The following is a 15,877-nucleotide window of genomic DNA, read 5'->3' as shown; positions in this document are numbered from 1 at the left end:
TTAAAAAAAACCATTTTGCACTGTGGTATTTGCTAGCAATATGGTATATGGCCAGGACGTTCAGTAGATAACTCAAATTCAGTATGCTGCAGAATTTCTGATTTTGCATTTTAAAATACTTGTCATTTCTGGAAGTACCCTGAGGTGTAATTGACCACAACCTTCCTCTTCTAGATAATTATTAAATGTTTGCTTTCAAAGATGAATCTTTAGCCATTTGGAGCGTGAATTTCATAGCTAGTGATTTTAAAATCTTATAGTCAGGACTGTGACCCAGAATATTTTTTTACCATTCTTACTGTCCTGTTGATTAATATATGTGAAGTACCAAAGCCCATTACCTGAATGCTGTGTCCCCTTGAGTGCAGTTCATTACCCTGCCTTTTGGAAAAATTGAGGAACAGCTAGGAAGAGACGCAGGCAGGACCAGAGAGCCTTATGCAGTTCAATCCAGAGATAATTTCACCTGGCATCACTTAGCTAAGGAGAGAGAAATTGCTCATGCCTCTGGTCAGAGCTGTGTAGTTACATATGAACCCTTGGGAGTAGGGGATTCAAACCTGGCAGATGTCTTTCCTGGGGGGACATTTTGGAGGCTCTGGGGGTAGATTATGGGAGTGCTGGGGCTCTTTAACCTCAAACTGTGGAAACTAGGGCCTGTGTGTTGTTCGGAGATGGGCAACTGCCTGGGTGCAGGTGACCAGATTTTAATTTTTCCCATCTGCCCCTGCAGCAGCTGCTCCTTGTGGGTTTTTTTTTTCTGCTGCTCTGTGCTGCTGCAGGGTCAGGTTTATCCTGAGAGCATATGCTTGTGGGTGCTCCATGCCAGTGGTGCAGCTGGGGCCTGGGGCTGAAAGAGGAGTGAGGGATGTGGGGACTGCCTGTGAGCCTGCTCACCTTCTGCACAGTTTCAGGAGACCTGGAAAATAGGGCAGTTAATTGCTAAGCCCGGCGTTTGTTTAAATACAACTCAAATGTTGCATAGTGTCTATTACCTAAACTTTTCTATCCTTTTGGAAAGTTGCCCCTTAGAGATAACTGGATACAAGAGTGTTGCACTGCGTGTGCATAAAGGCGGGAATGTTCCTTCAGGATGTTGCGGCCCTCACTGGAGGTTGTGAGCAGCAGAGTGTTCGTTTGCAGTGTACTTGTGGTTTTTAGTTTGTACTCTGTGGTGGCAGTAGTGACCATGACTGTGGTCTGTGAACCTGTTGACTTGGAGCCTGCCTCTGAAGAGCAGGGACTCAGGAAAGCAAAGCTGGCTGTCAGCTGGTGCAGTTGTTCTATGGTGGGCTTCACTTTTATCAGAAAAATCTTAAGGGCCTTGCAAGTGGAAAAAGATTGAAAGCTTGCTTGGCCTTTCTGCAGGTGAAGAGAGATCATAAAAGTTATCTTTTTGGTATGCCAATTGTTTTTTAGAATATTAATTATATTTTTTCATTTTAGTGTCATTTTCCTTGTTTTTTCCCCTGCCCATTTTGAGTCAGTTAGTGCCTCTTTCTCTTTGACTATATGTGCAGTTGTTGATACCCAAAATTCCTTACTGATCCAATAAAGTAGTTAAATGAGCTGCCTTTGAAAACACAGCAGGATAGCTAAGTGAATCTATATAAAAATTAATATTTAACAGAGAGCATCTTTGATAAAGTTACCAAACATTCTGCAGGCAGTGTTATAGTTATGGCTGTTTTCAGAGAACTTGAAAGCTTTCTGGAAAACTCATCCTTTGGAGTAAAATGTTTTCTGCTTGTTTCTGTTATGAAAGGGAATGATACTGTTGGTATTTGTCAGAATCCATTCATTTCTTGTACCTTGTAGTAAATGATAACACTCCCTTCCTATTTTTGAGATACTGAAGCATGGAAGTGAAAAATGCCTTATTTCATTATTTAAATATAGGCAAATAATCCTTTTTTTTTCCCCTTTTCTTGAACTATTTCTGACTGCTCTTTAAAACTTCCACTGTACTCCTGGTAGATGGGCCTGAAACAGGAGAAACCATTCCTGAAAGTTCAGCTTCGTTCATATCTGAGCATGCTGCTTCTCTTGCTTCATTGTGAATCCACATCAGCCCACTGGTGTGATAACAGGGAATGAACTGCAGAGTCATCCATACCTTTGCTTCATCTTGAGCAGTCAGGCTGGCAAGACAGTGGAAAATGCTCCTCAGCAGCAGCTTTGATGCTTAGAAAACCTGATTTGGGAGTAAATTCTGGCTCAGATGGGGACAGCCTTGCTCCTGTCCTGTGCTATTGGTGCCGTGGTACAGGGTGACAGAGGAGGAGCAGCAGGCCGTGCCAGGCTGGGTGCGACTGGCATGGGCCTTGCCCACATGTGGTTGCAGGGAGGGGCCTGACAGGGGGTTTGCTCAGGCAGAGCTCTTCATGCTAGGACTCATGGAACCTTGCTGGAATTCAACTGAACAGTATAATTACTATCATTTTAGCTCCCAGTCAGCTGTAATAGGTACCAGGAAGCTGTTTCTCTTTGCATAACTTATTAGAAAAGATACTTTACTTTCCTACATGTATGCCTTATATGGAAGAACAGGCGGCATGGTGTTTTGTCAGGAGACGGCATGAACTCTATTTTCCGGTGTCACAACTGGCAACTGTGAAATCTGCATCAAAATGCTTTTCTGAAAGCATCCTTTAGGCCAGGGAAAAATACTGCTGGGTGCCCAGGAGGGTGCTCATACCTGAGCTCAGGGCAGATGCCTACTCTGGTCCTCACTGGCATCAAGGGAGTTAGTGGTTGAACTGGGGAAGCTGATCTGGGCAATCTTCCAGCCTGAAAGATGTGAGGCAGAAATGGATGGGAGGAACTGTAAGTGATATAAGGGAAGCAGTAGGCTAGAAGAAGAAGGGTCCAATAAAATCAAGTAATAAAACATATCCATAAAACGGCAAGACTTGAAGTTTGAAACAGTAGCTCTATGCTTACATGCTTGGCACAACTTTCATTTCTAATTTGTCTGCTTCCTTCAGGCTTCCTCTTGCCAGAGAGGTGGTCTGTGTGCTCACTGTCTGCAGCTGGAGAGTCCCTGGTCTGCTCATGCCAGTGGTGGTAGAGTACCACAGGTAGATACGAGTTTTCCCTGTAGCAGTCGTTGCTCTTGGGTGGGTGTGCTTGGCTGGTTTTCCAGATCATAGACTTCAGGCAGTAAGGCATTAGAAATATTATAGTCTATTAAATATGCTGTGGAGCATTTGGCTGCACTAACTGCTGCTTTTAATAGAGTTCAGATCTGACATTTTTGGGACTGAGAGGGTTTGGACGTAAACTTTGTTAAACTGGTTTTGAAAAAGGAAGTTCTTTCATGCTTTGAAGGCAAAAAAAATATGAAGACAGAACTGCAAGTCTCTTCCTTAAATCAAAGTTTTCTGCCTGAAACGGGAACAGCTCAGCAGAACAGTTTAAGTAAACATGGCTATAACTGCTTATCTGAGACATTGGCATCCTCTCTTCTTACTGTGTTACTTTTTTGTGGTATCCTGACGTCTCTCAGTCACTGATCTGTTTGTTCTCACAGCACCTCCTTTGTAGGCATATACTTTTGTGTCCATTTGATAGTTGCCACCAAGATTTGAGGCTTTATCTGAAGAGCTTGCTCCAGGAGTGTACGTTTTCTACACCTCTGCAGATGAGATTTTGGAATTGCTGTCTGAAAAGTCCTTCCTGCCTCCAGCTCTGAATTTCTCTCTGTCTCTGTTGTGGCTTTTTTACTTATTAAGTGGGGAAAAACCAGAGGCAACTGTTTCTGAGTCATCCCAAGTCAGTGTTCAGCCCAGAACAGGATAAAATCTAGGCCAGTGATGGCTGGTGTATAGTTGTAGCCTATGTGGGGGGGTCAGTGAATGTATTATAAACACTGGGAGGTTTCCTGAAAATCACATATGTATGTGAGAGTGCAAGGAATTAGGTACCATACTCTAAAGCTGGTGCCTGAGTACGGGATTGTGATTCTTCTCCTAGGTAGGAAAGACGCACCATATTGCGAGAATGACTTATTGATACCTAACATTACAGCTTGGGTGAGTTTTGCCTGTGTGTGTTCAAATAATGTAGACTCACACTGAGTCTTTTATCCAGGAAGCATTGCCACATGCAAGTAACTTTTGTGCACTTCAAGTGCTTCCACTGTACATTGCTTGAAACTTCATTATTAAAATTAATTTTTAAGTTAATACTTTGCTCTTAAGGCCAGCTTCGAAAGAAACAAATTTAATTTGTACATGAACAACAAGAAAAATATTTTAGTTATTGAATGTAGGATTGTAATGTATTTGATAGGTCTAGTAAAGTAAAAAATTTAGTGATGTTTCATAGAGTACTTCTGTGTGTTCTATAACATGTTCTTCAAAGTAATGGAAGAATAAGAAATGAGAAGTGAGAGAAGCTTTTTGTTTTTTCATGGGAATTAGTGTGTCTGTAGATTTTTTAGGCTCTAGTATATGTTCTTCCTCATTTTGGTTATGTTACGAGGAATAAAATCAATTAAAAGATGAAAAAGAGGAAAAGAAGACTGTGTCTTTCTTGCTCAGTTTTGTTGTGATTCAGGCAACAGTGCATCAGGACATGGGAAGTGATCTCAGCCATATTTTTAGTTATAGTTTAAAAATGATGAAATAGTGTCCAGAATTTTAAAGCTAGTGCACATGCAGATGTAAGTATATTCCACTGCCAGTGCCAATCTAGTACATAAAGAGCTTCACCACTGTTTGGATCTGCTCTTCTTTCCTAATGGGCTGCAACTTGTTTACTAATGCTTGAAAGCATGTACACATCAAATAAATCTCTGGTATTTGGGCCATAGTGTACCAGCATTATGCAAAGGGAAGATTAACCATACTCAGTATTAAGCTACGATCCACTTCACTCTTGATTCCTCGCCATAGTAAATCAACCAAACCATCAAAGAACAGAATTAGTGGAAGGGTTCCTCGGACAATAGATTTATTTCCATGTTTATTTGTGTTATTGTTAAGAAAAGGGAAATCAGCAGAGCAAATCTGCCTGGGGCTCAGGGCATTACAAATTAATCCAAAGACATGAAGTGAGCTTTTGGGTGTGGAAAACCAGCACCAGATGCAAATGCTACATAGCTGCATCATATGGTGTGTACGGTGTTGCTGCAACAGCTGAGAGGCAACACGCCTGCTTTGACTGCTGCTGCTCTTAATAGGTAGTCTTTAGCAAGCAGTATATTGACAAATCTGACACAGAGTGAATTCGCAACATTGACTCAGAAGACTTTCCTAACATGAAGCATCTTTAATGCGTATCATTTTAGCTCTTTCCTGTTTTTACTCTGCTCTCTTTCAGTGAAAAGGTCAAGAAAAGCAGTAGCTCAGTGGCTGAATTTTTCTGAAGTGCTTTAGAGCAGGGAAAGTGGGGAAACCTCTTAAAGTGGTGTCTTACTCAGTAAGTTAAGCCTTTTTTTCTTCAGTTAATTAATTTATTTTTCTTTGATTTTTTTTTAAATCTTACGTATCAGAATAATTATAGTGACTTAGAAGGTATCCCCAGGCAAGTGTGAAGCTCCTCATCCCCACCTTGGCTTTCCCCCTCCCCCGGAAGTAGTCTTTGCCATATGAAACCTGTTAGCCCACTTTGGCAGATGTGGAAGTGCGCAGCTGACTCAAACACTACCTTAACATGGCTGTTCCTCTGCCCCAACTGGGGCTGGCTGCTGCACTCACGTTCAGAGATCTGCGCTGCAGAGTGCACGCCTCTTTCTTCAGCACTTGCCCTGCATGTGTGTGTGTGTGCACCCACACACTTCAACAATGCCCCCCCTTTGTCTTTGCACTCGGAAAGCCACCAGCTGCATTAATGAGAGATTTTTCAGAGACCAAGAAGGGAACTTGTTGGGTTTTCCCCTACAGCAGTAGGATAGGTATATTTGATATTGCTATCACTATCACTATAAGGAATAAAAGAGAGAGGACTGTATCAATTTCTTTACAATAACAGATATGGAGGCACTCGGGAAGATTTTCTTTAACGTAAGTAGAGGTTCAGTTAGTGCTGCTGCCTTATGTTGATTGCAATAGAAGGTCAGAGCTGTAAAAAGTTAAGTGTTGAATATTCAAATTTAATTTGTAGCATCAATTTAGGATGGCTTCTAAGTTTAATTAGTCTTAAGGGTGCTAAGTACTTCCAGCTGAAGCCAGAAGGACTTTCAGCTGGTCAGCAGTTCTTGTGATTTGGCCTGATACTACTTACTGTCATTTTCTTGCACACCTGATACTTCAGCATTTTTTGCAGGTATAAGTTTCTTTGCTCACATCCTTTTATGCCTCATTTGCTAACTCTTCTGTTCTGGAAAATTGGCAGGATGACAGCAAGCAACTCCCTCATCCTTTTGTGTTAGGACTAATCCTCAGGGTCCTTTCTGATGTGTCTCCAGAAATATGTATTCAGCTTAGGCTGAATGCTGATTTGATTTGTAATACTAAAATGTGAACAGTGCAGATCACTTTCTGTCTCTTAAAAAAAAAAGAAATCCTGGTTGAGGTGTACATGAACATGAACAGTTCCAGAGTTTTAAACTCAGTCACATAAAATATGTTTCTAAAATACAGATGTACTTTGGCACATGGCAGAGTACTTTGCTGAATCTGTATGTTTGTTTTGTAAACTTGGAAGTTTACAATTAACAATTAGATGACCGATCACTTAACAGGTTATGGTATTTTAGTGCTCTGAATTGTGCTTTGGCATGATAGACGGATTTTTATTTTGATTTCAGATTATATGTCTTGTTTTTACTTTTTTTTGCTTAACATATGATTTAATTAAAGTTTTGTTGCAGTGATTGACAGTTGCTTTATTTGATACCTGTTTATAGACATTTATTCATTACTTTTTCAGTGTACTGATATTTGTCAGAAGAGAATAGTATTATTTCTTTTGTCAATGATAATGAGGCTATAAATTACTGTAATTTTGGGATACTTTTCTGGTATGAGCAAACAGTATTCCCTTGGTGAGTTTTCTGCTGTGGAAAACTAGGTTATGCATGATGTATTTTAGAAAAGACCTGTATTCCTCTGAAGATGAATGGCATTATGTAACTCCTGGAAACAGAGAAGAATCTAAATGTATGTATATTCTTACTCAAAGTATGGCAGCATCTGCAGTGTTGTTCCTCCTTGTCCACCGGGGGGACTAGAAATGATTAGTTGTGGGTTCTGTTTGTGATTTTATTTATTTATTTTTTTAACCCCTCTTTTGTAGGACATGGGATGAAGGGTTCAGCTGGAGCACCTCAGTGCAGTCACCTGCCAGGTTCTTCCCAGAGCCACCCTGCGCTTGCCACTGGTGCAGCTTTGTTAGGTCCCAAGGTGACAACACCCACAGTCACCAAAGATCAAAATGAAAGTCCACAGATGTGTGGCTTTGTATTTTACTGACACGTACAAGAGGATTTTGCAACATTACGGCTCCAGTAAGCTGTGGGAGTAGGGAGGATATGATGTATTCTTCCCTGCTAAAATCAGTGTTAACATTCTTGGCACTGTAACTGAACTCCGCAGTAACTTGTGGTGTACATTTTAAAAATGCACCAAACAGCACACACTGTTTAATTCTGTGTTCTGTTACGCAACAGAGTGTGATTGCCTCAGTGAAGCACATCTGCATTGCGAGAGTAAACTCTCCTGGGAAGCAAGCGCATCTTCCACAGAAGTAGGAGTGAGGCGTGGGCTGGGCATTGCTATTTTGGCAAGCAGAGGGAGCCAGCGTTGGAAAGCTGCCTCACCTTTCACTTTCCATGGAACTTACCCTTTCTCCCCGTTTCAGGCACCAGCCACTGCCACTTGCTTCTCCTAGTGGTGGCACAGGGCTGGGGATGTTTTCAGTGGTTGATTAAAGCATTTATCAGGGTTTTGGGAACCATGGTCTTTGCTCTCTGTCTGGTTTGTTTGTGATCTCTGAGCAGAATAGGCTGTTAGGGAGCAGTAAACAATGCAATTTGAAAAAACATCTGGAAGAGCTAAGAAAATGTTTTGGTTTTACTAAAAAAGCCAAACTAAACCACACCTGTGTGATAGTATTTTCTTTAACAGTTAAGTCGTCAGCAGTTGATGGAAGGCACAAAATTCCTGTAATTTTTATACTGCGTTTCAGTTTGCTTCTTCAAGTCTCTCCTTTGCTGGAAGCAAAGTGAGGCTCCTGCTGTCTCAGTTCTGGTGAAGTTCTTCCTGTCATGCTAAAGGTTGGTTATCAACCTTCCTTTTCCTCTTATCAGCATGCATTACATTTTTATGGCAGTGCTTAGCAAAGACTTTCCAACAGTGCCTATGACAGTGTAATTGGACCCCTCTGTCTGACAGAAATTACTCCCTCTTTGATGGGGGGCTCTGGCTGCTTTTTAACACAGCATTCTTTGAGGCAGGCTGGGTGTGTAGTTAGCTGGCCTGTAATGTGGGTGCACAGCATTTCACCAGGCACTAGTCAAAGTAGTTATTCATGGTTTGCTGTAAACTTCAAGACTGGAGTGAGTGAGATTCCCCAGGGGTCTGTCCTGGCTTTGGTAATACTCACTGTTTTCATTACTGAAATGATTGATGGAGCAGAGAGAGCAGTTGTTAAATTTACATAGGATAAGAAGTGTGAAGGGGGGCTGCAGGCTTGCTGGAAGGCAGGATGAAAGTTTTGAGCTGCCCTGGCTAACTGGAGGAATAGTTTGGGAAAAAAACCTGAAAAACAGCTAGGATACAAACATAAAAGTGCTATAGAGAGGTAGAAATATCCAGTTGCATGAGACAGAATGGGGCTGACTCAGTAATGGTTCTACAGAAGAAGGTCTGTGAGCTGGTATTGGGCCGTGTTTAAGTTGCAGTTTGGCCTGGTTTGGTTGAATAGGGTGGTAAAAAAATCACAGCTGGTTCCCAGACTACCAAGAAAACCAATCTGTGATGTGTCCTTCTCTCTTCTCCCCTGGGACCTGGGCTGCCTGTGCTCTTCTGAGTGGGCAGCTTTTTTTTTGATCCCCTGCCCACTTCGGTTCTGACCCTGAGATGGTGACCATGCCTGTAGGGAAGTGTCCCAGCTCAAATCCTCCCAGGCTGTGTGCGCAGGACAGTGCATCTGAGAGGGAAAGGGATCACACACCTGAGACCGTAGGTGTCATGCAGTCATACAAGGAACAAGGGTTCCCCATCCATGTTCCTCAAAAAAGCACTGTTTTAGGGTGTGTAAAGAAAAGGCACAAAATAACCCGCCCACTCCACTCAGTGTTTGAAATGGCTTAATACCTAGTTTGGGGCACAGCACACTCAAGAGCCAGCTGGATGGTGTCCAGGGAGAAGGCAGGAAAAATGATGAAAGATTTGGAAAACATGACCTGGGAAAGAAGATGAAAGAATGGGGATTGTTTAGTCTACAAGGGACAAGGCCAGTAATAGACATGATAGTAGTGTTCAAGTATGTGGAAGGTTCCTACGAGGAGGAGGGGAATAAACTGTATTGCCTGACTGCTTGGGGTTACGACTAAAAGAAATGAGCTGAATATGAAGGTGGCAAGACTTAGGTAAACATTTAAGAAGGCTTTGAAATTATAAGGGTATTTTGGTGCTGCAGTTATTTGCCTTTGAGAAAGCTGTGGAAGCATCATCACTGGAGGTTTTTATAAAACAGACAAACCTCCTACAGGAATATTTTGGGCATTGCTTTGGGAAAGGAGGTGGAATACATGCTTCTGAAGGTCGTTTCCCAGGAAATAATGAAGAATTTTTTTTTTTTTTTTTAATTCCCTGAACTTAGGTAATCTAATAACCTAGCAAATACCCCACGAGATAGTGGCAATTCATTATTGCAACATACCAGTGGTAAATAGACAGCTGATTTATGCACAAAACCCAATGATGATGATACCCTTCTGTTCTCTGTTCTAGTTTAAAAAAAAAATCTGAGTAAGCTAATTTTACTGGAGCGTTTCAAAAGGCTGTTCCTGTAAATATCTTACTCTGTACAGAAATAGAGGAAGTGATGTTGGTTGGCTTTGCTTATTGAAATAGTGTGCAAACACCATCAGTACCTGTTATTGATTGTACATAGCATGGCCATAGTAAAGCCAGCAGTACTCTGTGAGGCACGGGAGTTTTACAGTGGAGCATGATGTTGTGTTTTCAGTCTTGATGTGTGTGCACTTGTCTGCTTCTTTCATGTGGAGTAGGGAGCAAGCTGGGAAGAACTAAGCTTTAATTACCTCATTGCTGTCTATATCTGAGTTACTCTCCATTTTCTTGTTACATTGAGTGCCTTGAGAAATGGATTTTGGTGTCCCCATGGACACTTTAATCCTTTTTTTCCTCACTGGAGGATCACTTCTATGACTTTGAAAGTTTCTGCAGGTCCCCTGAAGTTTTTCAACTCTGCTTCTGCTATAGAACAAAAATGTACTTTTCTTTTTGAAACACAGCTTCCCCTGTTCTTGTCGCTATGCATGACAGGGAAGAGGAGGTCTCATGTGGTGCTATAATCCATGAGAACAAGCTGGGTTGATGGAGTTGTTACAGGACACCCTTAGGAGAGCTCCCCGAGTTGTGAAAGCCGTTTGCCTCCAGATGAGAGCAGCCAAGCTCCTTGTGTCCTGCTCAGCGCAGCCTCTGGCTTGACAGCCCTGAGGGATGTTTTGTCACCCTCATCCTGGGCCTAGGAGCACTGACAGAGGACAGTGCAGAGTCACCATGTGCCCAGCATGGATTTAGCAAGGCTTATCATAATCCGGGTAGTATCCACACTAACCCCGAGTGGTCAGACATCACCATGCATTCGTGTCCCTGGCCCTGCAGCTGTGGCCTTGCACTGCTGTGCATACGCCAAGAGGACCTGCTGCTGAGCCACTCCTGGTGCTCCTGGCACCTGGAAGGGCTGCCCTGAGCACTCAAGAATTGCTGCTCCTTTACCTCTTTGCAAAAGCTTCCTCTTCCTAGTCTGCTGCTATGCAGGTCTGTGTCCTGATCGAGTGTGATAACAAAATGAGGACATGTATTCACATGTGCACATACGTGCATATATTTTAGTCTCTTGCCTTTTTTAAATACAGAATAGTAGTGTGCACTTGTCTTTGTCCCAGTGTATCTGCTTTGCATCAGAAAACTAACGTTCTTCATGATCTTGAGTGTCCCATCTCATGAGAAATAAATCAGCACTGCTCTTCCTGTGGAAGTTCTTCAGGGGATTTAAATTGCTGATTTCAGTTGTGACTAAAATCAGCAATCAGGAGAGCTTTACAGAAATCATCAGCTTCTAAATCTTGCTTTGCATTTACTCTTTTTGGTTATAGTCCTTAAACAAGAGAATGCTTTCAGTACTTGAAATTATTTCATATATCTTTTTTTAAACTTGTACTACATTATATTTCTACAGATGTTCTACCAGTAATCTGCTCCAACATAGATTTCTGTGGGCCTCTAATTTTTCTATTTTTTTTTTTAATCAGTGGTGTGCGAATTTCTGTTCACTGTTTACTAGATTAGATTTTTGCATGCAACTTGTATCAGGCTATATTCACATTAAAATAAACCTTCAGCAAAAATGCCCTAAAAGGAGATTCTGAAACATTTCTGTCAAACTTAACTGAATGCTTCCTTAAAATAGGAGGGGAGAAGAGAAAAAAATTCAACTTGTTTTGCCTTAAAATTAAGTAATTTTTTAAAGGAACAGTTAATTGTAGTTATTAAGTCAAATTTGGTTTTTTGGTCACAGTATCTTAGATAAGAGTTTTGGGAATCATAGATCTTGAACTCTTGCATATCACTACTGTTAAGAAATTATTTTAACTCCTATTTTCTTACATTTACAACTTCCAGTTTCTTTCTTTTGTTTGAGCCAGCTGGTAACTCCGCCTGCTAAATGAAAGGCATGACAGATACCCTCCCTGGCCTGGCAGAAGACTCTGCTGCTGCAAGCTCCTGCAGGCTGTCTGGCAGTCCTGGTTTAAAAAGTGTAGTCAGTAACTGATAGCAGTTTTGAGGTTTGACTTTCTTTGTGACTTCAGCAGGAAACACAGCCTTCTCTAAATGTTGCTCAAACAACAACCCCGAATTCTAACAGTTTCAATAGATAAAGCATTTGAATGTAATATGCATTTTCATAACCTAGTTTAGAATATGTCTTAATTTACATACATAAATGCATGAGAAAGAAATCACTTGCATATATTAGCCTGTATGCAGAAGGTGGTGACCCATCTCCACTGTGCCCAGAGGGGGAGAAGAGGGTTGTGTAGCAGACTGAGGAGAACAGAGCTTGAGGCTTTGCTGTTATGTTCCCAGTCATATTCTTGGATCTTGCAAAGGTAACTCTGTCTTTCAGATTCATCCAGCTGTAAATGAGGAACTGAGACTGAGGATTGTTGAGAGATTTTAGGAATAAAGTTAGTAATTTTGTTTTCTGATATGCTACATAATCTCTTCCAGGAAAAGGCAGTGATGGCTGTTGGTCCCATGGGGGGCAGCGAGCTCAAGGCACATATGGATCAAGTGTGATAACACTGATCACTTGTGGAATCTGGCAGTTTTGTTCTCGGAGAGCTTTGCAAATACCAGCTGGAAGTGAAGATACTGGAAAACTAATTTTCTTTCTCTAGTGTGTATAGGAAAGTCAGTTCTTGGAAACTGGGGAAGGAATCAACAATGTGGTGCTGAGATAAATCTTAAGAGATGGGTATGGGGGGAGGATTGGGTGATTGCCTCTCTTCCATCTCCCTTAGCCATGATTTGGCTGCACACTCATCCCAGCATTGCTCCTGGTCAGAGTTCACATATGGGAAGAAGTTGCTGCTCCTGGCATGTACTGTGCTGGTTAACTCTTAGCATCATAAGCTCTGTGCTCCCTCACTTGTACCTTTCCCTTCTCTTCTCCTTGCTTATCATCCTCAGCTCCCTCTGATGCAGGGTGTCACCCCTGCCTAACTGCGTCTTGCAGCTCAGCTTAGAGGGATGAGTGCATCTGATGGGTCCTTTAGAAAGGCGATGCTCAGAAGTGTGTGTATTGCCAGGGGCTGTGGCTGGGAGATGAGGAAACTTTTTGCAGAACTCTCAGTCATGGTTTGTCATCCATTTGTCACTGTTGAGCAGTTTCTGCACTGGGGGCCTGAGAGCCCTGTGGTGGGAGTTACATAGGTGCAGCACTGTCTGCAGGCTGAGGACAAGGGAGTCCTCACTGAGTCTGCATCTGAGTTCTGATCACAGTTTGTCACTAACTGTGATCAGGTTAGTCGACACTGTATGTCCACATGCAAATGGCACACTGATTTCAGGAATCATCTGCAGAATAAATAGAAGCACTTGCATCATGAGTTCAAAGCAAATCAGTAAGTGTGAAACCCAGCAGTGAAATGTGCATGAGGGTGTTTCAGCATGGCCAAGACCCTTCAAGGGGTAATGGAAAGACTAAACTGGGGGAAAAACTGTGCATCAGCTTCCATGAATCCTGTGCATTTATCTTTTGGTTTTGGGGGTTTTTTTGCTTTTTTTTTTTTTTTAGCAGATTGCCAGTGGATGCTATAATCAGGAGTATGTTTGTTTGTAGACTTACAAGGGGAAGGCCAACACAACAATTTGTGGTTGCAGACTGATTCACTGGCTGCTACAGCCTTCGAATGGTGGGCAGGGCAGGGTGGATTCCAGGAGCACAGACACTTAACTGCAGGCCACTAAGGGGGACCTTCTGTGAGTGAGTAACAAAAGGAGTTTCACTGCACGCAGGCCAGAAAATATCAGCTAATGAAGCTTCTAAGATAAGATTTAAACTGACAGGAAATGAAAACTAACTTTACTATTTTTCATACAGGCTGACCACCCTCCCCCTTCACTAATGCTCCTGATGACTGTAGGGGAGCAGTTCCTCTACCTACTTCTTGGAATACACACTCTTGGGTTAGAAAAGTGCATGACCAAAGTGCATAGCCAAGCTCTGCTGTCAGTGGGGCTGCAGTGAGCCTTGGCTCTCAGTCCAGCTGTATTTTAGACAAGTCCTTGCTGTCGTTATCTCCATAAAGCTGCATTTGAAAGCAAGGACGTCTGTAAAGAAGGAAAGTACAACACTTTCCTGTCTCTCTCTCTCTGCCTGTAATCTGTTACAACAGATCTGTTGCTGTGCAGAGTGTGTTCGGCTCAGCAACTGCTCTTCCTTGGTGTACCTGCCAAATTTTGAAATCTATAAATAAGGATGTTTGGAGCAGGGGGAATAGACACACCTTCTAACTCCATTGAAATGCTTGGACATAACATGCTTATTTTGGCAGAACAGATTGGGAAAAACAATCTCTCTCTCTCTATATATATATATTGCTAAAATATAGGGACTATCCCAAATAAAACAGCTGGTGTATCTATGTGGCTAAAGCAGATTTCCTTAGATTTATGCTAGTCATGCTATGAGCTGCACTAAAAGAAAATTATATGTCATGTTTCACCCCCTTCAGCTGCAGACCTTTGCCAAAGTTTGTTTCTTAGAAATTAGATGAACCTGATGAAGCAGGATCTTGTGTCTAAAAATAGAGCATTTTACTTTCCATCTTGCCCCTCACAGGCAGGGTATAATTTTACTTCATCCAAGAAGTGAGATGAGAGGTGATTTGAGCTTTGCCTTATGTCTTTATCCTCTTCTGAGCTTGTGACAGAGGACCTTCATCTTTCCTGGCCAGGTTCAGAAGTGGAAGGATCCCGACAGTGAGGAACCACCATTGCAGGTTGTTTATGTGGTCAGGGCAGCATTTGCATTTTGCAGGTAATGTGGCCTTGCATATGACTGTATGGTTTCTGCTGCTCATGAACGTGTGGCTAAGTGTTCTGCTCTTGCAGCAAAGCAGGGTTTGCAACCCTGAACAAAAGGATGGAGCTTTAAACCCGAGTTTTGCCACCCGAGCTGGAGTGTAGTTCTGCAAATAGCCCCGGCTGCCCTTTCAGCTTCTTGAGACACGTACGAGCTGTCCAGCTGCAGCTGCCTCCGGGCTCTGCGGGTGCATGCAGGGGAGCCAGAACCGGGCTGGGGGGGATACTGCAGCCGCCTGCCCTCGGCACCTACCAGGAAGGCCAAGTCTGACAAGCAGGAACGGAAAAGCTGGCCGTCGGCCAGGTTGAATGCCATGATCCCAGCGACAGCTTCCTTCCCCTCTTCTCTTCCTCCCCACCCCGCCGCCTGAGTGGTTTGGAGGGTGGTGTCCCAGGCACTCATTAGGGTGTGTGAGTGTTGGGGCGGTGCTGTTGGTTTGCTTTCTGTGCTTTTTTTTGCATGTGGATCTGTCTGCAGCTGTTTGCCTGCTGCTTTTCTAACCGTGCGTGGCGTTCTTTGATTCACAGGATCGCAAGTGTATGAGCCAGCGTGTGGCAGCTTGGCACCACTGTTTCATTAGAGGAAAGAAGGTCTGTGTCCTGCAGGGTGGTTTTAGTAAAGACGTGTCCCATCTGCTGCTTCTTATCACCCTTTTTATCGGTGCTGCTGACTCATTCAGTGTGGTCTTCTCAGCTCTCCACTGCAGTCACATCACACTTTGAGTTACCTTTACTATGAGTCACGTTTGCTTTTTCACGAAATGGCAAGTGTTAAGCTAAAAACAACCCAGTCTTGTCCCTTTCTTGTGTATTGTGTCCTTTTCCTACCCTTTACCTCCAAGTCTTGTCTCTCTGTGATCTTCTCCTTTCCCTCAAGTGAAATATTTGTACGTAATTTTTAAGCTGTGTAATTTTGTCTTTCATAGCATCTCTGCACTGTGCACCTCAGGCTAGTGAGATTGCCAGCCTGTGTTACAATATGGTAGTTCGTCTAAGTTGCCATCACAGTTATGTTTGGTGGAGAATATTTTTTTGTTTCCTCTGTTTAAAGAAAAAGCATGTTTATTGGTGTTTTGGTGTGAAATTTT

The 15,877-nt window shown here is 42.6% G+C and overlaps 1 long non-coding RNA gene across 1 annotated transcript in view; it reads left to right on the top strand.

Moving 5' to 3' along the window:
- LOC120409679 overlaps positions 1–15,396 on the top strand; it is a 160,190-nt gene extending 144,794 nt beyond the window's left edge. Inside the window, exons 8-10 of the long non-coding RNA XR_005601425.1 lie at positions 5,326–5,424; positions 14,663–14,745; positions 15,318–15,396. This is a non-coding gene — a long non-coding RNA (uncharacterized LOC120409679). The remainder of the gene's footprint in view (positions 1–5,325; positions 5,425–14,662; positions 14,746–15,317) is intronic.
- The last annotated feature ends 481 nt before the right edge of the window (positions 15,397–15,877 follow it).

Source organism: Corvus cornix, chromosome 2 (assembly GCF_000738735.6).
Source record: "Corvus cornix cornix isolate S_Up_H32 chromosome 2, ASM73873v5, whole genome shotgun sequence".
Lineage (NCBI taxonomy): Eukaryota > Metazoa > Chordata > Aves > Passeriformes > Corvidae > Corvus > Corvus cornix.
Note: the sequence above shows the minus strand (reverse complement) of the source record. Positions and strands in the feature narration are given on the sequence as shown.